Below are 770 nucleotides of genomic sequence, written 5' to 3'. Positions count from 1 at the left end.
CCCCCCAGCGCCTGCGCGCACATCCCCCCGCCCCCAAGCCCCCGCACAAACGCACCTCGCGCACACCCACACACGCGGAGACCTACACACGTCCGCATTTACGAAGCAATGCTCGGCCAAGGAGTGGCGCGCACAGAGACTGGGCGGGGGAGTGGCGAGCACCAACCGCCTACTGCTTGCCCCCATACTACGGCCGGGCACTGGCACTAGAGGCACGTCCCTCTCACGCACGACGAGCGCCCGTGGCTTGTGGGAGGTTAAGCCCTAAATACGTCGCGTGACTCTGCATTGCAGGCGAGGCCGGTCATGTGCCATATTCGTGGGCACATGGAGGGGATTGTTTTTATTTCCCCCCGCTCTTGGAGGGCAGGCGCGCCCTTGCTGCGGCCCATCCCCGATGCCTTCGTGTCCCCGGCACATGCTGGCTTCCCGGCAACAGCCCCTCCTGCCTTTGCTGGAGGGCTCAAGCGCGGCGGGCCGCACCACCGCCTGGGGGGGGGGGGGGGGGGGGCACAGCACGGCGAGGCGCCGAGGGGGGGTGTCCGGGAGGAGGAGCCACAGGAACTGCGAGAGAGGGGCAGCGACAAGCGGCGAGTCCGGAGGCAGGGGGGGAACTGTGCGTGCGGCGATCGCTCCCCCCTTCCCTGTGCCGCAGGGTACATCGGCTGGCATTTCGGCCGAGGCCAAGCCACCCGTCCGTGATATGCCGCTCCTTACGACACCCTCCACACTCGCGCGCGTCTCATCCCTTGAGCCAGTCCCCTCCCCCC

The sequence above is a fragment of the Fonticula alba genome (genome assembly GCF_000388065.1).
Source record: "Fonticula alba strain ATCC 38817 unplaced genomic scaffold supercont2.7, whole genome shotgun sequence".
In the NCBI taxonomy this organism is placed as follows: Eukaryota; order Rotosphaerida; family Fonticulaceae; genus Fonticula; species Fonticula alba.
Note: the sequence above shows the minus strand (reverse complement) of the source record.